This window comes from Ziziphus jujuba, chromosome 5 (assembly GCF_031755915.1).
Source record: "Ziziphus jujuba cultivar Dongzao chromosome 5, ASM3175591v1".
NCBI lineage: Eukaryota > Viridiplantae > Streptophyta > Magnoliopsida > Rosales > Rhamnaceae > Ziziphus > Ziziphus jujuba.
The window spans coordinates 14,098,387-14,122,512 of NC_083383.1; the positions used below are offsets into that span (position 1 = coordinate 14,098,387).

The window sequence follows — 24,126 nt, forward strand, 5'->3', positions numbered from 1 at the left end:
AGAATTTTAATATATATGTTAAAAATCTAGTTGGTCCATTAATCTAATATCCAAACACTTATTTATATTTTAAGTAAATAATTTAATGCTATCAAAATAATATATGTTCTTTTATAATTAAACTCCAACCATCTGTCTCTTTAGAAGCACAAAATTTGGTTGAGGAATAATTTTTTTAAGAAAAAAAATAATTTTGTGAGAGAAGTCAAGAGGTTCCATTATCTGGTGAGCTGGATTAATATTAATCAATAATAAATAAAGGACGTAGCTGGCAATAGGTGACTGTAGAAAATAGGTCAGCAAAACATATTTAATATGATTGCATGAAAATGGCAACGATATATGGTGGCATCAAATTAATCCACATCATAACAAATCCACATGAGCCAACGGCAGCAGAATGGTCTGATCAACGCACCTCTAAAACTTTTCAATAAAATTATACAATCATTTTCATGCATAAAAAAAGTTATTAAAAAAAATAAATAAAACAAAAAATAAAAAAATCCTCTGTATTGTTAATGCACTACTTATATATTCTTATGTGCCTTTCATATTACGAGATTATCCCATAAAATATAATAAAATTCCCATTTCTTTGGGACCGGCCTGCATCAATAATGAGTCATTTGTTGAGTCGAGAACTTTGCTTATGATGATGAAAACAAAGGCCTGCGGAGGAGATGAACTTACATACAACAAAGATTTTATCACACCACCATATAATAACCAATAATCAATAATGTAAAAACATGAACAATCTATAATCATGTGTGATGTCAAAATAAAATATGTAAGCATACTACAACGAAATTGTTGAATATCCGAGTATGAATAATTGTAATTTGCACCATAGGTAAACCTGAAGTTTGAATTAAATACTTCTTTGAGTTTTTAATCATATTATTCGCGTCTTTTTAAAAAATTCAAATTACTCTTGTATCTTTATTAAAGTTAAATTACTACCAAAAATATTTCTTTCTCTCTTTTTTTTTTCGCAATAATTAAATTAAAGACTTTAAAGTCGTGTTCAAACAATAATTAAATTTATTTAAATTAAGTGATAATTTTTCAATTTGAAAAAAAAAAAAAAAGACAAACAAAGCAATGTGATGTTTTAATAATTCTTTTTTTGAATCAGATGAAAATTTGTTAAATATATTTTACTAAATGTATTATTATTTATCAAATATATTCAGTTAAATATATTATATTTTTTCGACTATATTTAACAAAATATATTTATCAAATATATAACTTACTTAAAATAAAGTAATGCAATTAAAATTATCATATAGTTTTTTATAAAAATAAAAAAATATATAAAAAAAATGAAATCTTCAAATTAATTAATGCAAAAAAATAATAATAAAAGGGATTTTAAAAGTAATTTAACTTTTTTATTAGTATAAAGGTAACTTTCAGGAAGTGTAAATAATAAGATTAAAAATTTTAGGGATGTTTTCTACATTTACTCCAACTCTCAGAAGTATAAATAAAATATTTCCATCACCCATAAAACAGTTGGTATTCAAGTCTTTGCCCTGTAGAAGGGCTTTGGCCGAACCTACCTACCTCTTTCTAAGCTGATTTTTTTCAAGAGAAATTACCCACCTGCAGTCAATTTTTAACCCAAAATGGATCAAGGATTTCACCCCAGTTTAAAATACAGAGATAACTAAAAGTGCTAATTTTCAACCAAGACAGAGAGTTTGGCATTTAGTAGTAAAGGTCTTTTAGCAAACAACGCGACAGTAGTTAAAGAGAGTGTCAAACAAAGTTTTCGCTCATCAAATTTGAACAATTAATTTGGTTATATATCTCTTTCACAGTGTATTTTTATATCATTTCAATAATCTTGCAGGTTTGAATTATTGAGATTATATTTTCTGTCAATGATTTCACTGGTTTTAAGTGGCATAATCAAACTATATTAAACAAGTTCTTTAATTTTCTTTGTTCTGTTTCATTAAAGCATATCCTTTAAGCTGAAGCAACTAATTTTGACTTGGCGGTGTGTATGTCATGACAGATGGAGATATCTGAGTATATTAACAATGACCGCCTGATCAATTCCATAAAAATGGGAAACCAGCCAGCAGTGTACACACTTTGGTCTTAGCTAAGAATGGCAAAGGCATAATCTTCATATTATTGTTTCTGTGGTAAGCATGCTAAATTAAAAGCATGATAAGATGCTCTTATTAAATAAATAACTCATGCCTCTTTTCAACATCTTTAACAACTTCTTTACATTTTTTATTTGGCATGAAATTGACAATTTAGGGTCATATATATGAAATTTTAAGACTTCAATGGCTAAACAACTAGCACCTTGTGCGTATTTAAAGCTTCTATAGAGAGCTGAAGGATTCCATTGTTTGTTAGGTGTAAAGGCTTAAGATTTTTCAGTTATTTTTAAAGTTGACTAAAGTATATAGGGTACTTTCAGTTTTTCTACAAAGTTTCTGTGAATGTTACCTGGCTAGTGCTGAAAAACACATTACTGAAACAGAGATAGTGCATAAGGAATTCGAAACCACGTAAGCATAAGGATATCAAATAAATTGAGGTAAGTCAATTACCACCATAATCAGAGGTTGAAAGAGCTTTTGACAAGCAGGCACGAGGACAGGCTTGGATTGGCTACACTTGGTGCATCTTAAGAACAAGCTTATTAGCTTGAGCAAATGTTTGTCCTTGACTTATTTAGTATTAGTATATTATGTTGTCTGAGCAACTATGAAGATGCACCTGTAGCTTTAGTAGAAGAAGTCCACATATTAAAAGAAAATACTGAAGCAGCTACTTTGGAGAAACCTGTCAAATGCAAGAATACAATATAAATTTGGCTGACATGATAAGCAATTCAAAAGAAAAGAGGAAATAGTTTTTTTAAACCACTGGATAACTTTTGAAGTTGTTGACATATGTCACAAGACTTCTGATATATCAACATCAAATAATTTAAATTATCATCTAAGGCACCTCCAAATCTTAGTTAAAATACCAGCTTTAAAAAATTCAGAGTTGGTGTAAAGAGCACTCAATCTAATTTCACGAGTGGATACTACCATCATATCTGCCAAGGGTGAAATATTTCTTTAAACTTAAATTTTTTGATTTAGGGAGTAATTTATAGTTTCAAAATTGAAAATCGCAGCAGCTGCATCCTCTTCCTAAATCATAAAAGAACAAGTCCCTTCTTTAACTCTTTTGTTTTATTATGAACACAGGCCTCAAATTTGCGCTCAGAATTAAGAAATTACTTTATTATATATTTGAACACTTTATCACTTAATTTTAGAAAATTGACATTGCTCAAAGGTTAAGGGGAGAGAAAGGTGTTCAAAATTTGAAGATCATTCTTATTTTGGAAAAATAAATAAATAAGGAGATATGTGATTGGAGATTTATTGTACATAGAAAATTAAACAACATTTAGTTTTTACTTAGAATAAAGGGTGTCTGCATATAAGAAGGACAATTTTGAAAAGTTTTTAAAACAACAAATTTACAAAATTAAGTTAAATAAATTTAAATGCCAACATCATTTATTTAATATGTTTGGAAAAATCCTTTGTATGGGTCATTAGCATATTTGACAATTCATTGATCAAATTTTAGTGGTTGAGGTCATTAATTATGTGAAAATATTAGTGGTTATCAAATATATTTATCGTTTATTTGTCAGAAATATTAGTAGTTGAGGTCATTAACTACGTAAAAATGTTCAGCCATTAATGTGCATATGAATCAATTTCTATGGTGTCGCATGTATGAGGTCCTTAAGCACATGAAAGTTTCTATAGGCATATATATATACTTTCACATACAATTTAGGTCTTAAATATCAAGATCAACATTAGGATTTTATATTTTTTTAGTTTGTAAATCCCATAAAGGTTTAATATTTAAAATTATATTTATCAAATGTTGGACCCTAACAAAATTTATTTTTTCTAAATAGAAAATTAAAATTGCTGAAAGGTTAAGGGGCAAGATTGGTGTTTAAAATTTGAAGAGTGTTTTGTTTATGGACAAATAAATAAATAAGGATAAAGATATGTGAATGGAGATTTATTGAACATCAAAAGTTAACTGTGATTTTACATTTGCTTAGAATTAAAGGTGTTTAGATATAAGTATGAGAATTAGAAAAAAGTTTTGAAAGTACAAATTTGCACCATAAAATTATACAGATTTAAAGGTCAAAATAATTTGTCAAATATATTTGCCAAAATCTTTGTATGGATCATTAATGTATTTGACAAATCATTTATTAAATACCAGTGGCTTATGGTATTAACTACTTGAAATTGTTAATGATTGTCAAATATATTTATCATTTATTATTATTATTATTTTTTCCTAAAATTACCGTTCAAACTCATTTTTTTATAACAACAACGCGACCGAAAATGATACTTGTGGCCAGGAAGAAGGTAATACATATTTTGAAACCGTACTCTGTATGTTTTTGTCCTCTACCGATAGTAATTGTGGCTGTGTATGATTCAAGAGAAAGGAAGCAAAAATGTTTGTGTTTGTGGTCGTTAACGACGTGAAAATGTTCGACAATGAATGTATATACAATGCAATTTGTATGATGCCACATGTATGATGACTTCAAGAACATGAATATTTAGAAACACACTCATACATATATATTTATAGAATGCACACATACACCTATATATACATATATATATATATACACATATATGACCACAATTTGGATTTTACCTTTTCACATTTAAATTGTATAAATGTTTAAGATTTATAATTATATTTATTAATCATTAGATCTCAACAAATTTTATTTTTTCTAAATAGGATTATTTTTCCTAAATAAGATTTTTGTATATCACTAAATACATATTTAATCATTTTTCAAATTTGAAATCTAAACATTTCATATGAATTAAGACTAATAAAACAGATATGACGTTAAAACTATCAAGTCATTTTGATATTGAAATTTAACTAATCAAATTGTGCAAACAAGTTCTTTTTAAAACCTTTTTAATTATTATACTTATATTCAGATACTATTCAATTTTAGGTTAAAAAAAAAAAGAAAACAATAAATGGCTTCGATGAGCAATTTCTAGAAATTATAAAGGCATTATATATATATATATAATCATGTGTTTGTAATATTTAAACACTTTATCACTTAATTTTAGAAATTTGAAATTGCTCAAAGGTTAAAGGGAGAGAAGCGTGCTCAAAATTTGAAGATCATTCTGATTATGGAAAAATAAATAAATAAGGATAGAGAGATGATATTAGAGATTTATTGTAAACAGAAAATTAAACATCATTTAGTTTTTACTTAAAATAAGGGTGTTTGGATATAAGTATGAGAATTTTGAAAAGTTTTTAAAACAACAAATTTATAAAATTAGATTAAATAAATTTAAACGTCAACATCATTTATTTAATATATTTGGCAAAATCCTCTGTATGGGTCATTACCATATTTGACAATTCGTTTATTAAATGTTAGTAGTTGAGGTCATTAACTACGTGAAAATGTTTGTGGTTATCAAATATATGTTTCGGTTTTTTGTCAAAAATATTAGTGGTTGAGGTCATTAAGTACATAAAAATATTTGACCATTGATTTGTATATGTTGCAATTTGTATGATGTCGCATGGATGAGGTCCTCAAGCACATGAACGTTTATATAGACACATATATATACTTTCACATACAATTCTGGTCTCAAAATATCAAGATCAATATTTGGATTTTAGTTTTTTATTTTTTAAATCTCATGAAGGTTTAGTATTTAAAATTATATTTATTAATGTTCGGATGTAACAAAATTTATTTTTTCTAAAGAGAAAATTCAAATTGCTCAAAGGTTAAGGAGCGAGATAGGTATTTAAAATTTGAAAAGTGTTTCGTTTATGGACAAATAAATGGATAAGGATAAAGTTATGTGATTGGAGATTTATTGTACATCAAAAATTAAATGTGATTTAGTTTTTGCTTAGAATTAAAACTATTTAGATATAAGTATGAGAATTAGAAACAACTTTAAAAGAATAAATTTACACCATAGAATTAAATAAATTTAATGATCAAAATCATCTGTCAAATAAACTTGCCAAAATCTTTGGATGAGTATTAATATATTTGACAAATCATTTATCAAATGTTAGTGGCTTAGGTTATTAACTACGTGAAATTGTTAATGGTTGGAAAATTTATTTGTCATTTATTATTATTATTATTTCTTGCTAAAATTACCGCCCAAACTCATTTTCTTATGACAACAATGCGACCAAAATGATAATTGTGGCCAGAAAGATAGTAATATATATTTTGAAACCGTATTTTGCATTTTTTTTTCCTCTACCGAAAGTAATTGCGGCTGTATATGATTCAAGAGAAAGGGAGTAAAAATGTTAGTGGCTCTGGTCATTAACTACATGAAAATATTTGACAACGAATGTGTATACAATGCAATTTATATGATGCCACATGTATGAGGTCTTCAAGGACATGAATATTTAGACGACAAACACACACACACACACATACACACACACACACACACATATATATATAACGCTATATATATATATAACACACACATGTACGTATATATATATATATCATTATCAACATTAGGATTTTATTTTTTTTTAGTTTTTAACTCTCAAGAAGGTTTAATATTTAAAATTATATTTACTAATTATCGGATCCGGACAAAATTCATTTTTTTGAAATAGAAAGTTGAAATCACTCAAAGGTTAAGGAGCGAGATAGGTGTTAAAAATTTGAAGACTGTTTTGCTTACGGATAAATAAATAAATAAATAAGGATAAAGTTAAGTGATTGGAGATTTTTTGTACATCAAAAATTAAATGTGATTTAGTTGTTGCTTAGAATTAAAATTGTTTAGATATAAGTATGAGAATTAGAAAAAGCTTTAAAAGAATAAATTTACACCATAAAATTAAATAAATTTAAAGATCAAAATCATTTGTCAAATATATTTGCCAAAATGTTTGTATGGGTCATTAATATATTTGACAAGTCATTTACCAAATGTTAGTGGCTTAGGTTATTAACTAAGTGAAATTCTCAGTGGTTGTCAAATATATTTGCCATTTATTATTATTATTATTATTTGCTAAAATTACTGTCCAAGCTCATTTTCTTATAACAACAATGGAACCAAAAATGATATTTGTCGCCAGTAAGATGGCCAGGAAGATGGTAATATATAATTTGAAACCATTCTTTGCGTGAATGTTTAGAAATATACACATACATACATATATATATATATATATATATATATATATATATATGTATATATACATGAATGTTTAGAAGCACACACACACACACACACATATATATATATATATATATATATATACATGACCACCGTTTGGATTTAACCTCTTCGCCTTTAAATCATATAAATGTTTAAGATTTATAATTATATTTATTAATTATTAGATCTAAACAAAATTTACTTTTTCTAAATAAGATTATTTTTTTAAAATAAGATTTTAGTATATCACTAAAAACATATTTAATCAGTTTTCAAATTTGAAATTTTAACATTTTATATGAATTAAAACTAATAAAATAGATACGGCGTTAAAACTATCAAGTCATTTTGATATTGAAATTTAACTAATCAAATTGTGCAAACAAGTTCTTTTTAATCAATTATTATACTATATCCAAATACTATTCAATTTTAGGGGAAAACAAAAGAAAAAATAAATGGCTTCCATATGCAATTTCTAGAAAATATAGAAGCCTTATATATATATATATATGTGTGTGTGTGTGTGTGTGTGTGTGTGTGTGTGTGTGTGTGTGTTATAATATTTGAACACTTTATCACATAATTTTAGAAAATTGAAATTGCTCAAAGGTTAAAGGAAGAGAAAGGTGCTCAAAATTTGAAAATCATTATGATTATGGAAAAATAAATAAATAAGGATAGAAAGATGAGATTAGAGATTTTTTGTAAACAGAAAATTAAACATTATTTAGTTTTGACTTAAAATAAGGGTGTTTGGATATAAGTATGAGAATTTTGAAAAGTTTTTTAAACAACAAATTTACAAAATTAAATTAAATAAATTTAAATGTCTACATCATTTATTTAATATGTTTGTCAAATTCCATAGTATGGGTCATTAGCATATTTGACAATTCGTTTATGAAATATTAGTGATTGAGGTCATTAACTACGTGCAAATATTAGTGGTTATAAAATATATTTATCATTTTTTTGTCAAAAATATTAGTGGTTAAGGCCATTAATTACGTACAAATATTTGACCATTGATTTGTATATGTTGCAATTTGTATGGTGTCGCATGTATAAGGTCCTTACACACATGAATATTTATATAAACACATATATCTTTTAAAAAACAATTCAGGTCTCAAAATATCAAGATCAGTATTAGGATTTTATTTTTTTAGTTTTCAAATCTCATGAATGTTAATATTTAAAATTATAATTATTAATTTTCGGAGTTAACAAAATTTATTTTTTCTAAATTGAAAATTGAAATTGCCAAAAGGTTAAGGAGAGAGATAGGTGTTTAAAATTTAAAGAGTGTTTTGTTTACAGACAAATAAATAAATAAGGAGAAAGTTATGTGATCGGAGATTTATTGTACATCAAAAATTAGATGTGATTTAGTTTTTGCTTAAAATTAAAACTGTTTAAATATAAGTATGAGAATTAGAAAAAGCTTTAAAAGAATAAATTTACACCATAAAATTAAATAAATTTAAAGATCAAATTATTTGTCAAATATATTTGCCAAAATTTTTGTATGGGTCATTCATATATTTGACAAATCATTTATCAAATGTTAGTGGCTGAGGTAATTAAGTACATGAAATTGTTAGTGGTTGTAAAATATATTTGTCATTTATTATTATTATTATTTTTGGCTTAAATTACGGTCCAAACTCATTTTTTTACAACAACAATGCCATCAAAAATAATATTTGTGGCCAGGAAAATGGTTATATGTATTTTCAAACTGGACTTTACCTGTTTTTGTCCTCTACAGAAAGTAATTGTGGCTGTGTATGGCTCAAGAGAAAGGGAGTAAAATTTTAAGTGGCTTGGGTAATTAAATATGCGAAAATATTCGACCACGAATGTGTATATGATGTAATTTGTATGATGCCACATGTATGAGATCTTCAAGAACATGAATGTTTATGTGCACACACATAGACACATGCACATATATATAAATATAAATACATATATATATATATAATATATATATATATATACCACCGTTTGGATTTTACCTTTTCGTCTTTGAATTGTTTAAATGTTCGAGATTTTAATTATATTTATTAGTCATTGGATCTCAACAAAATTTACTTTTTCTAAATAAGATTATTTTTCCTAAATAAGATCTTAGTATATCAAAAAATACGTATTTAACCATTTTTTAAATTTAAAATTTTAACCTTTTATATGATTTAATACTAATAAAAGAGATATGACATTAAAGCCACCAATTCATTTTGATATTGAAATTTATCTAATCCAAATGTACAAACTTGTTCTCTTTAAAAACTTGCCAATTATTATACTTATATCCAAACAAAATTCTCTTTTAGGTATTATAAAAATAAAAAAAATAAAAAAAGAGGAAAAATAAATGGTTTCTATGTGCAATTTCCATAAAGTATAAATGGCCTTGTATATATATATATATATATATATTCATGTGTTTGCAACATTTGAACCTCTATCACTTGATTTTAGAAAATTAAAATTGCACAAAAGTTAAGGTGAGAGAAATGTGTTTAAAATTTGAAGATTATTCTGTTTATGGAATAATAATTAAATATGGATAGAGAGATGTGATTGGAGATTTATTGTACATAGAAAATTAAACATTATTTAGTGTTTACTTAGAATAAAGGGTGTTTGGATATAAGTATGAGAATTTTGAAAAGTTTTTTAAACAAGAAACTTAAAAAATTAAATTAAATAAATTTAAATATCAACATCATTTATTTAATATACTTGTCAAAATACTTTGTATGGGTCATTAGCATATTTGACAATTTGTTTATCAAATATTAATGGTTTAGGTCATTAACTACGTGAAAATGTTAGTGGTTATCAAATATATTTGTCATTTATTTGTCAAAAATATTAGTGGTTGAGGTCGTTAACTACATAAAAATGTTCGACCATTGATGTGTATATGTTGCAATTTGTATGGTGTCGCATGTATGAGGTCTTTAAGCACATAAATGTTGATATAGACACATATATATACTTTCACATACAATTCAAGTCTCAAAATATCAAGATCAATATTAGAATTTTATTTTTTTTAGTTTTTGAATCACATGAAGGTTTAATATTTAAAATTATATTTATTAATTTTCAGACCTAACAAAATTTATTTTTTCTAAATAGAAAATTCAAATTGTTCAAAGGTTAAGGAGGGAGATAGGTGTTTAAAATTTGAAAAGTGCTTTGTTTATGGACAAATAAATAAATAAAGACAAAGTTATGTGATTGGAGATTCATTGTACATCAAAAATTAAATGTGATTTAGTTTTTGCTTAGAATTAAAACTGTTAAGATATAAGTATGGGAACTAGAAAAAGCTTTAAAAGAATAAATATACACCATAAAATTAAATAAATTCAAAGATCAAAATCGTTTTTAAAATATATTTGCCAAAATCTTTGTATGGGTGATTAATATATTTGACAAATGTATCAAATGTTAGTGGCTTACGTTTTTAACTAAGTGAAATTGTCAGTGGTTGTTAAATATATTTGCCATTTATTATTATTATTATTTGCTAAAAATTACGGCCCAAACTCATTTTCTAATAACAACAAAGCGACAAAAAATGATATTTGTGGCCAGGAAAATGGCAATATATATTTTGAAATCGTACTCTACATGTTTTTGTCCTCTACCGAAAGTAATTGTGGTTGTGTATGATTCAAGGGAAATGTTAGTGTTTGTGGTTATTAACTACGTGAAAATATTCGACAATGAATGTGTATACGATGCAATTTGTATGTTGGCACATATATGAGATCTTCAAGGACATGAATGTTTAGAAACACACACACACACACACACACACACATATATATATATATATATATAACACAAACATATACATATATATACATATATATATATATATATATATATTAGGTTTTAATATCATGACCACCGGTTGGATTTTACCTCTTCGCCTTTAAATGGTATAAATATTTAAGATTTATAATTATATTTATTAATCATTAGATCTCAACAAATTTTACTTTTTCTAAATAAGATTATTTTTCCTAAATAAGATTTCACTAAATTCGTATTTAATCATTTTCAAATTTGAAATTTTAACATTTTATATGAATTAAGACTAATAAAACGTATATGATGTTAAAACTATCAAATCATTTTGATATTGAAATTTAACTAATCAAATTGGGAAAATAGGTTCTTTTTAAAACCATTTCAATTGTTATACTTATATCCAAATACTATTTAATTTTAGAAAGAAAAAAAAAGAAAAATAAATAGCTTCTATGTGCAATTTCTAGAAAGCATAAATGGCCTTGTATATATACATATATATATATATATATATATTCATGTGTTTGCAACATTTGAACCTTTATCACTTGATTTTAGAAAATTAAAATTGTACAAAGGTTAAGGTGAGAGAAAGGTGTTCAAAATTTAAAGATTCTTCTGTTTATGGAAAAATAAATAAATATGGATAGAGAGATGTGATTGGAGATTTATTGTACACAGAAAATTAAAAATTATTTAGTTTTTACTTAGAATAAAGGGTGTTTGGATATAAACATGGCAATTTTGAAACATTTTTGAAACAACAAATTTACAAAACTAAATTAAATAAATTGAAATGTCAACATCATTTATTTAAAATATTTGTCAAAATTCTTTGTATGGGTCATTAGCATATTTGACAATTTGTTTACCGAATGTTAGTGGTTCAGGTCATTAACTACGTGAAAATGTTAGTGGTTACCAAATATATTTGTCAAAAATATTAGTAGTTGAGGTCATTAACTATCTAAAAATGTTCGACCATTGATGTGTATATGTTGCAATTTGTATGGTGTCGCATGTATGAGGTCCTGACGCACATGAACGTTTATATAGAACATATATATACTTTCACATACAATTCAGGTCTCAAATATCAAGATCAATATTAGGATTTTACTTTTTTAGTTTTTAAATCTCATGAAGGTTTAATATTTAAAATTATATTTATTAATTTTCGGACCAAACAGAATTTATTTTTTCTAAATAGAAAATTCAAAGTGCTCAAAGGTTAAGGAGCGAGATAGATGTTTAAAATTTGAAAAGTGTTTTGTTTATGGACAAATAAATAAACAAGAATAAAGTTATATGACTGGAGATTTATTGTATATTAAAAATTAAATGTGATTCAGTTTTTGCTTAGAATTAAAACTGTTTTGATATAAGTATGAGAATTAGAAAATACTTTCAAAGAATAAATTTACACCATAAAATTAAATAAATTTAAAGATCAAAATCATTTGTCAAATATATTTGCCAAAATCTTTATATGGGTGATTAATCTATTTGACAAATCATGTATCAAATGTCAGTGAGTTAGATTTTTAACTTAGGGAAATTGTCATTGGTTGCCAAATATATTTGCCATTTATTATTATTATTATTATTTGCTAAAATTACAGCCCAAACTCATTTTTTTTATACCAACAATGCGACAAAAAATGATATTTGCAGCAAGGAAGATGGTAATATATATTTTGAAACCATACTCTGCATGTTTTGTCCTCTACCGAAAGTAATTGTGGCTGTGCATGATTCAAAAGAAAGGGAGTAAAAATGTTAGTGTTTGTGGTCATTACCTATGTGAAAATATTCGACAATGAATATGTATACGATACAATTTGTATGATACCACATGTATGACGTCTTCAAGGACATGACTTTTTAGAAACACACACAAACACACACACACACATTCTGATTATGGAAAAATAAATAAATAAAGATAGAAAGATGAGATTAGAGATTTATTGTAAATAGAAATTTAAACATCATTTAGTTCTTACCTAAAATAAGGGTGTTTGGATATAAGTATGAGAATTTTGAAAAGTTTTTGAAACAACAAATTTACAAAATTAAATTAAATAAATTGAAATGTCAACATCGTTTATTTAATATATTTGTCAAAATCCATAGTATGGGGCATTAGCATATTTGACAATTCGTTTACTAAATGCTGGTAGTTGAAGTCATTAATTACGTGAAAATGTTAGTGGTTATCAAATTAATTTGTCATTTTTTTGAAAAAAATATTAGTGGGTGGTTGAGGTCATCAATTACGTAAAAATGTTCAACCATTGAGCTGTATATATTGCAATTTGTATGGTGTCGCATGTTTGAGGTCTTTACACATATGAATGTTTATATAGACACATATATCTTTTCAAAAACAATTCAGGTCTCAAAATATCACGACTAATATTAGGATTTTATTTTTTTAGTTTTTAAAGCCCAAGAAGGTTTGATATTTAAAATTATATTAATTAATTTTTGAACCAAACAAATTTTATTTTTTCTAAATAGAAAATTCAAAGTGCTCAAAGGTTAAGGAGCGAGATAGACGTTTAAAATTTGAAAAGTGTTTTGTTTATGGACAAATAAATAAAGAAGGATAAAGTTATGTGACTGGAGATTTATTGTCAATGAAAAATTAAATGCGATTTAGCTTTTGTTTAGAATTGAAACTGTTTTGATATAAGTATGAGAATTAGAAAATGCTTTAAAAGAATAAATTTACATCATAAAATTAAATAAATTTAAGGATCAAAATCATTTGTCAAATATATTTGCCAAAATCTTTGTATGGGTGATTAATATATTTGACAAATCATGTATCAAATGTTAGTGAGTTAGGTTTTTAACTTAGGGAAATTGTCATTGGTTGCCAAATATACTTGCCATTTATTATTATTTTTCTTATTTGCTAAAATTACAGCCCAAACTCATTTTCTTATAGCAACAATGCGACAAAAAATTATATTTGCAGCAAGGAAGATGGTAATAGATATTTTGAAACCATACTCTGCATGTTTTGTCCTCTACCGAAAGTAATTGTGGCTGTGTATGATTCAAAAGAAAGAGAGTAAAAATGTTAGTGTTTGTGGTCATTACCTATGTAAAACTATTTGACAATGAATATGTGTACGATACAATTTGTATGATACCACATGTATGACGTCTTCAAGGTCATGACGGTTTAAAAACACACACACACACACACATACACACACACACACACATATATATATATATAATGCAAACATATACATATATATGTATATCGGGTTTGAATATCATGGCCATCGTTGCGATTTTACTTTTTCGCCGTTAAATTGTATAAATGTTTCAGATTTTGAATTATATTTATTAATTATTAGATCTCAACAAAATTTATTTTTTCTCAATAAGATTACTTTTTCTAAATAAGATTTTTTTTCCTAAACAAGATTTCAGTATATCACTAAATGCGTATTTAATCATTTTTCAAATTTGAAATTTAAACATTTTATATGAATTAAGACTAATAAAGCAGATATGATTTTAAAACTATCGAGTCATTTTAATATTGAAATTTAACTAATCAAATTGTGCAAACAAGTTCTTTTTAAAACCTTTTCCATTATTATACTTATATCCAAATACTATTCAATTCTAGAAAAACAAAAAAGTAAAAATAAATGGCCCCTATGCGCAATTTCTAGAAAATATAGAGGCCTTATATATATATGTATATATATATATATATATTCATGTGTTTGTAATAATTGAACACTTTATCACATAATTTTAGAAAATTGGAATTGCTCAGAGGTTAAGGAGAGAGAAAGGTGTTCAAAATTTGAAAATCATTCTGATTATGGAAAAATAAATAAATAAGGATAGAAAGACGAGATTAGAGATTTATTGTAAACAGAAAATTAAACATCATTTAGTTTTTACCTAAAATAATGGTGTTTGGATATAAGTATGAGAATTTTTAAAAGTTTTTGAAACAACAAATTTACAAAATTAAATTAAAGAAATTTAAATGTCAACATTATTTATTTAATATATTTGTCAAAATCCATAGTATGGGTCATTAGCATATTTGACAATTCGTTTATTAAATGCCGGTAGTTGAAGTCATTAAGTACGTGAAAATGTTAGTGGTTATCAAATTAATTTGTCATTTTTTTGATAAAAATATTAGTGGGTGGTTGAGGTCACTAAATACGTAAAAATGTTCAACCATTGATATGTATATGTTGCAATTTGTATGGTGTCGCATGTTTGAGGTCTTTACACATATGAATGTTTATATAGACACATATATCTTTTCAAAAACAATTCAGGTCTCAAAATATCACGATTAATATTAGGATTTTATTTTTTTAGTTTTTAAATCCCATGAAGGTTTGATATTTAAAATTATATTTATTAATTTTCGGACCAAACAAAATTTATTTTTTCTAATAGAAAATTCAAAGTGCTCAAAGGTTAAGGAGAGAGATAGATGTTTAAAATTTGAAAAGTGTTTTGTTTATGGACAAATAAATAAACAAGGATAAAGTTATGTGAATGGAGATTTATTGTATATGAAAAATTAAATGTGATTTATCTTTTGTTTAGAATTAAAACTGTTTTGATATAAGTATGAGAATTAGAAAATGCTTTAAAAGAATAAATTTACATCATAAAATTAAATAAATTTAAGGATCAAAATCATTTGTCAAATATATTTGCCAAAATCTTTGTATGGGTGATTAATATATTTGACAAATCATGTATCAAATGTTAGTGAGTTAGGTTTTTAACTTAGGGAAATTGTCATTGGTTGCCAAATATACTTGCCATTTATTATTATTTTTCTTATTTGCTAAAATTACAGCCCAAACTCATTTTCTTATAGCAACAATGCGACAAAAAATTATATTTGCAGCAAGGAAGATGGTAATAGATATTTTGAAACCATACTCTGCATGTTTTGTCCTCTACCGAAAGTAATTGTGGCTGTGTATGATTCAAAAGAAAGAGAGTAAAAATGTTAGTGTTTGTGGTCATTACCTATGTAAAACTATTTGACAATGAATATGTGTACGATACAATTTGTATGATACCACATGTATGACGTCTTCAAGGTCATGACGGTTTAAAAACACACACACACACACACATACACACACACACACACATATATATATATATAATGCAAACATATACATATATATGTATATCGGGTTTGAATATCATGGCCATCGTTGCGATTTTACTTTTTCGCCGTTAAATTGTATAAATGTTTCAGATTTTGAATTATATTTATTAATTATTAGATCTCAACAAAATTTATTTTTTCTCAATAAGATTACTTTTTCTAAATAAGATTTTTTTTCCTAAACAAGATTTCAGTATATCACTAAATGCGTATTTAATCATTTTTCAAATTTGAAATTTAAACATTTTATATGAATTAAGACTAATAAAGCAGATATGATTTTAAAACTATCGAGTCATTTTAATATTGAAATTTAACTAATCAAATTGTGCAAACAAGTTCTTTTTAAAACCTTTTCCATTATTATACTTATATCCAAATACTATTCAATTCTAGAAAAACAAAAAAGTAAAAATAAATGGCCCCTATGCGCAATTTCTAGAAAATATAGAGGCCTTATATATATATGTATATATATATATATATATTCATGTGTTTGTAATAATTGAACACTTTATCACATAATTTTAGAAAATTGGAATTGCTCAGAGGTTAAGGAGAGAGAAAGGTGTTCAAAATTTGAAAATCATTCTGATTATGGAAAAATAAATAAATAAGGATAGAAAGACGAGATTAGAGATTTATTGTAAACAGAAAATTAAACATCATTTAGTTTTTACCTAAAATAATGGTGTTTGGATATAAGTATGAGAATTTTTAAAAGTTTTTGAAACAACAAATTTACAAAATTAAATTAAAGAAATTTAAATGTCAACATTATTTATTTAATATATTTGTCAAAATCCATAGTATGGGTCATTAGCATATTTGACAATTCGTTTATTAAATGCCGGTAGTTGAAGTCATTAAGTACGTGAAAATGTTAGTGGTTATCAAATTAATTTGTCATTTTTTTGATAAAAATATTAGTGGGTGGTTGAGGTCACTAAATACGTAAAAATGTTCAACCATTGATATGTATATGTTGCAATTTGTATGGTGTCGCATGTTTGAGGTCTTTACACATATGAATGTTTATATAGACACATATATCTTTTCAAAAACAATTCAGGTCTCAAAATATCACGATTAATATTAGGATTTTATTTTTTTAGTTTTTAAATCCCATGAAGGTTTGATATTTAAAATTATATTTATTAATTTTCGGACCAAACAAAATTTATTTTTTCTAATAGAAAATTCAAAGTGCTCAAAGGTTAAGGAGAGAGATAGATGTTTAAAATTTGAAAAGTGTTTTGTTTATGGACAAATAAATAAACAAGGATAAAGTTATGTGAATGGAGATTTATTGTATATGAAAAATTAAATGTGATTTATCTTTTGTTTAGAATTAAAACTGTTTTGATATAAGTATGAGAATTAGAAAATGCTTTAAAAGAATAAATTTACACTATAAAGTTAAATAAATTTAAAGATCAAAATCATTTGTCAAATATATTTGCCAAAATCTTTGTGTGGGTGATTAATATATTTGACAAATCATGTATCAGATGTTAGTGAGTTAGGTTTTTAACTTAGGGAAATTGTCATTGGTTGCCAAATATATTTGCCATTTATTATTATTATTATTATTATTTGCTAAAATTACCGCCCAAACTCATTTTCTTATAAAAACAATGCGACAAAAAATGATATTTGCAGCAAGGAAGATGGTAATATATATTTTGAAACCATACTCTGCATGTTTTGTCCTCTACCGAAAGTAATTGTGGCTGTGTATGATTCAATGGAAAGAGAGTAAAAATGTTAGTGTTTATGGCCATTACCTATGTGAAAATATTCGACAATGAATATGTATACGATACAATTTGTATGATACCACATGTATGACGTCTTCAAGGACATGACTGTTTAGAAACACACACACACACACACACACACACACACACACACACACACACATATATATATATATAATGCAAACATATACATATATGTGTATATCGGGTTTGAATATCATGACCACCGTTGCGATTTTACTTCTTCGCCGTTAAATTGTATAAATGTTTATGATTTATAATTATATTTATTAATCATTAGATCTCAACAAAATTTATTTTTTCTCAATAAGATTACTTTTTTCTAAATAAGATTATTTTTCCTAAATAAGATTTTAGTATATCACTAAATGCATATTTGAACATTTTTCAAATTTGAAATTTAAACATTTTATATGAATTAAGACTAATAAAGCATATATGATTTTAAAACTATCGAGTCATTTTAATATTGAAATTTAACTAATCAAATTGTGCAAACAAGTTCTTTTTAAAACCTTTTCAATTATTATACTTATACCCAAATACTATTCAATTTTAGAAAAACAAAAAAGGAAAAATAAATGGCCTCTATGCTCAATTTCTAGAAAATATAGAGGCCTTATATATATATATATATATATATATATATTCATGTGTTTTGTAATATTTGAACACTTTATCACATAATTTTAGAAAATTGGAATTACTCAAAGGTTAAGGAGAGAGAAAGGTGTTCAAAATTTTAAAATCATTATGATTATGGAAAAATAAATAAATAAGGATAGAAAGATGAGATTAGAGATTTATTGTAAACAGAAAATTAAACATCATTTAGTTTTTACCTAAAATAAGGGTGTTTGGATATAAGTATGAGAATTTTGAAAAGTTTTTGAAACAACAAATTTTCAAAATTAAATTAAGTAAATTTAAATGTCAACATCATTTATTTAATATATTTGTCAAAATCCATAGTATGGGTCATTAGCATATTTGACAATTCGTTTATTAAATGCTAGTAGTTGAAGTCATTAAGTACGTGAAAATGTTAGTGGTTATCAAATTAATTTGTCATTTTTTTGAAAAAAATATTAGTGGGTGGTTGAGGTCATTAATTACGTAAAAATGTTCAACCATTGATCTGTATATGTTGCAATTTGTATGGTGTCGCATGTTTGAGGTCTTTACACATATGAATGTTTATATAGACACATATATCTTTTCAAAAACAATTCAGGTCTCAAAATATCACGACTAATATTAGGATTTTATTTTTTTAGTTTTTAAATCCCATGAAGATTTGATATTTAAAATTATATTAGTTAATTTTCGGACCAAACAAATTTTATTTTTTCTAAATAGAAAATTCAAAGTGCTCAAAGGTTAAGGAGAGAGATAGATGTTTAAAATTTGAAAAGTGTTTTGTTTATGGACAAATAAATAAACAAGGATAAAGTTATGTGAATGGAGATTTATTGTATATGAAAAACTAAATGTGATTTAGCTTTTGTTTAGCATTAAAACTGTTTTGATATAAGTATGAGAATTAGAAAATGCTTTAAAAGAATAAATTTACACCATAAAATTAAATAAATTTAAAGATCAAAATCATTTGTCAAATATATTTGCCAAAATCTTTCTATGGGTGATTAATATATTTGACAAAACATGGATCAGATGTTAGTGAGTTAGGTTTTTAACTTAGGGAAATTGTCATTTTTTGCCAAATATATTTGCCATTTATTATTATTATTATTATTTGCTAAAATTACAGCCCAAACTCATTTTCTTATAACAACAATGCGACAAAAAATGATATTTGCAGCAAGGAAGATGGTAATATATATTTTGAAACCATACTCTGCATGTTTTGTCCTCTACCGAAAGTAATTGTGGCTGTGTATGATTCAAAAGAAAGGGAGTAAAAATGTTAGTGTTTGTGGTCATTACCTATGTGAAAATATTCAACAATGAATATGTATACGATACAATTTGTATGATACCACATGTATGACGTCTTCAAGGACATGACTGTTTAGAAACACATACACACACACACACACATATATATATATATATATATATAATGTAAACATATACATATATATGTACATTGGGTTTGAATATCATGACCACCGTTGCGATTTTACTTCTTCGCCGTTAAATTGTATAAATGTTTAAGATTTATAATTATATTTATTAATCATTAGATCTTAACAAAATTTATTTTTTCTCAATAAGATTACTTTTTCTAAATAAGATTATTTTTCCAAAATAAGATTTTAGTATATCACTATATGTGTATTTAATCATTTTTCAAATTTGAAATTTAAGCATTTTATATGAATTAAGACTAATAAAGCAGATATGATGTTAAACCTATCGAGTCATTTTAATATTGAAATTTAACAAATCAAACTGTGCAAACAAGTTCTTTTTAAAAGCTTTTCAATTATTATACTTATATCCAAATACTATTACATTTTAGAAAAACAAAAAAGGAAAAATAAATGGCCTCTATGCGCAATTTCTAGAAAATATAGAGGCCTTATATATATATGCATATATATATATATATATATATATTCATGTGTTTGTAGTATTTGAACACTTTATCACATAATTTTATAAAATTGAAATTGCTTAAAGGTTAAGGAGAGAGAAAGGTGTTCAAAATTTGAAAATCATTCTGATTATGGAAAAACAAATAAATAAGGATAGAAAGATGAGATTAGAGATTTATTGTAAACAGAAAATTAAACATCATTTAGTTTTTACCTAAAATAAGGGTGTTTGGATATAAGTATGAGAATTTTGAAAAGTTTTTGAAACAAAAAATTTACAAAATTAAGTTAAATAAATTTAAATGTCAAAATCATTTATTTAATATATTTGTCAAAATCCATAGTATGGGTCATTAGCATATTTGACAATTCGTTTATTAAATGCAGGTAGTTGAAGTCATTAACTACGTGAAAATGTTAGTGGTTATCAAATTAATTTGTCATTTTTTTGAAAAAAATATTAGTGGGTGATGGAGGTCATTAATTACTTAAAAATGTTCAACCATTGATCTGTATATGTTGCAATTTGTATGGTGTCGCATGTTTGAGGTCTTTACACATATGAATGTTTATATAGACACATATATCTTTTCAAAAACAATTCAGGTCTCAAAATATCACGACTAATATTAGGATTTTATTTTTTTAGTTTTTAAATCCCATGAAGGTTTGATATTTAAAATTATATTAGTTAATTTTCGGACCAAACAAATTTTATTTTTTCTAAATAGAAAATTCAAAGTGCTCAAAGGTTAAGGAGCAAGATAGATGTTTAAAATTGAAAAGTGTTTTGTTTATGGACAAATAAATAGACAAGGATAAAGTTATGTGACTGCAGATTTATTGTATATTAAAAATTAAATGTGATTTAGCTTTTGTTTAGAATTGAAACTGTTTTGATATAAGTATGAGAATTAGAAAATGCTTTAAAAGAATAAATTTACACCATAAAATTAAATAAATTTAAAGATCAAAATTATTTGTCAAATATATTTGCCAAAATCTTTGTATGAGTGATTAATATATTCGACAAATCATGTATCAAATGTTAGTGAGTTAGGTTTTTAACTTAGGGAAATTGTCATTGGTTGCCAAATATATGAGCCATTTACATTATTATTATTATTTGCTAAAATTCCAGCCCCTACTCATTTTCTTATAGCAACAATGCGACAAAAAATGATATTTGCAGCAAGGAAGATGGTAATATATATTTTGAAACCATACTCTGCATGTTTTGTCCTCTACCGAAAGTAATTGTGGCTGTGTATGATTCAAAAGAAAGGGAGTAAAAATGTTAGTGTTTGTGGTCATTACCTATGGGAAAATATTCGACAATGAATATGTATACGATAAAATTTGTATGATACCACATGTATCACATCTTCAAGGACATGACTGTTTAGAAACACATGCACACACACACACACACACACACACACATATATATATATATATAATGCAAACAGATACATATATTTGTATATCGGGTTTGAATATCATGACCACCGTTGCGATTTTACTTCTTCGCCGTTAAATTGTATAAATGTTTAAAACTTATAATTATATTTATTAATCATTAGATCTCAAGAAAATTTATTTTTTCTCAATAAGATTACTTTTTTTAAATAAGATTATTTTTCCTAAATAAGATTTTAGTATATCACTAAATGCATATTTAATCATTTGTCAAATTTGAAATTTAAATATTTTATATAAATTAAGACTAATAAAGCAGATATGATGTGAAAACTATCGAGTCATTTTAATATTGAAATTTAACTAATCAAATTGTGCAAAAAAGTTCTTTTTAAAACCTTTTCAATTATTTTACTTATATCCAAATACTATTCAATTTTAGAAAAACAAAAAAGGAAAAATAAATGGCCTCTATGCGCAATTTCTAGAAAATATAGAGGCCTTATATATATATATATATATATATATACCCAAAACGCGTCTTGAAGGGAAAGGGAGGAACGGAGAGTTTTGGAAAACTCTGGATCCATTCTGACCCAAGGGTGAATAAAGGCTTTTGGACCTATTTCTCTATGGGTGATTTCAAGGGCTTCATGGAGGCTGTAATAGCCTCGGTATTGGGTATTGATTTGGCCCGCTATTTCATGGGCTATTTGGGACCATGTTTTGTAAAGGCCAGGGTTTGGGCCTGTGAATAAGATATAATGGGAATAGTATTTGCTATAGGACTTTTGTTTGATTGATTGTAAATAAAAACAAAGGTTATTTAGGGTTTGAATAAAATCTGATTTTTCTTCTGGTGATTCAAAATGGGTTTGATTCCAAATGGAATTGATTAAGGCTCTTTGGGGTGTATCTAGTTCAAATTGGGTTGGGAAATTCCTTTCAGAATTTTCTCCACTCCAAATAGGAACTGAATTGCAGTTGATTATCATGTAGCCGCTGGGGCGAGACATGCTGTAAATGAAATGATTAAAATATATGCAGATATTTGAAAAATATGCAAAAAGATACATATATATTTTGCAAAACAAATCTTTAAATATTTGCAATATATGAATGCAGGATTGATTGAAAGATTGAAACAAGATAAGATAAGGAGAATGATTGAGTTGAATTTGATTAATTTGTTTGGAAATAGATTGATCCTGAAAGGTTTGAATATTGTTTGATTGGAGCAAGAAATCAAATTTGATTTTCTCACCTAAAGGGTGACTGGTGATTCCATCATGATTGACAAGAAATGGATATAGCAAAGAAAGAAAAGGAATTCCTAATATGACTTGGTCTGTCATATTTTTTATTAAAACAAAGGAGGTTGTATAACAAATATGATTATGACTGATTTGGACTTGATTAACTTCATACTTTAGATCCATTTTACTGCCATTGGCAGAACTTAATCTTTCTTTGGTTTCGGTATAATATTGATTAGGGATAAGTCCTTCGTGGATACAGTTTAAATCTGCTCCAGAATCTACAAGGGCTATGGTGGTTAATTGGAATTCTTTGATTGTTATAGTGATTTGAATGTGCCATTTTCTAAGTTTAATTTTTTGAATTGTGGTAATACAGTTACCACGGGAAGATCCTTCTTCCTGTTCATCAGGTTGATTAGGACTAAGATTATGGGGATTATCTTGAATGAATTGTAATCTGTGTTTGATTAAATGATTTTCCATTTTTAATTCTTTAATTTCAGACTTGATTGATTTAATGTCTAATTGTAAATCTTGAATGGTGATTTGTTTAATTTTTAATTTACTAAAGGTTTGTAAAGCTTCTGTCAAACCTATTTTTTGATTACTTTTATCTAAGGGAATAGTTTCTTTATGTTTATTAGTTATGATTGTTTTATATTTTCTTATGTATTGGATTCATTCCTCAGGGTCTTCTAATTTGTTAACTAGTTCTAAGATGATATCTTCATCATCTGTAAAAGTGGTTAAGACACTAAGTGAGTGATTACAACA

General features: G+C 25.7%; 1 protein-coding gene across 1 annotated transcript in view; it reads right to left on the reverse strand.

The window, feature by feature from the left end:
• Positions 1-1,383: 1,383 nt before the first annotated feature.
• LOC107409743 (pentatricopeptide repeat-containing protein At1g77405) overlaps positions 1,384-24,126 on the reverse strand; it is a 52,303-nt gene continuing 29,560 nt past the window's right edge. Inside the window, exons 2-3 of the mRNA XM_060817781.1 lie at positions 2,586-2,820; positions 1,384-1,614 (exon numbers count right to left, since the gene is read on the reverse strand). The gene's annotated coding sequence lies outside the window, so the exon portion shown is untranslated. The remainder of the gene's footprint in view (positions 1,615-2,585; positions 2,821-24,126) is intronic.